This window comes from Rhinopithecus bieti, unplaced genomic scaffold (genome assembly GCF_001698545.2).
Source record: "Rhinopithecus bieti isolate Rb0 unplaced genomic scaffold, ASM169854v2 scaffold_9899, whole genome shotgun sequence".
In the NCBI taxonomy this organism is placed as follows: domain Eukaryota; kingdom Metazoa; phylum Chordata; class Mammalia; order Primates; family Cercopithecidae; genus Rhinopithecus; species Rhinopithecus bieti.
In genome coordinates, this window is record NW_016806979.1 from 6,477,832 (window position 1) to 6,478,274 (window position 443).

Here is a 443-nt window from a genome sequence, read left to right on the forward strand (position 1 = left end):
TGGTCTTGAACCCCTGACCTCAAACAATCCACCTGCCTTGGCCTCCCAAAGTGCTGGGGTTACAGGTGTGAGCCACTGTGCCCTGCCTGGAGTCTTATTCAGCCATCAGAAATACTAAAGTCCTGGCCAGGCGCGGTAGCTCATGCCTGTAATCCCAGCACTTTGGGAGGCTGAGATAGGCAGATCACTTGAGGTCAGGAGTTCGAGACCAGCTTGGCCAACATGGCAAACTCCCGTCTCTACTAAAAATACAAAAATTAGCTGGGCATGGTGGTGCATGCTTGTAATGCCAGCTACTCGGGGAGCTGAGGCAGGAGAACTGCTCAAATCCAGGAGACGGAGGTTGCAGTGAGCCGAGATCATGCCACTGCACTCCAGCCTGGGTGACAGAGCGAGACTCTTGTCTCCAAAAAAAAAAAAAAAAAAAAAAAAAAAAAAAAAAA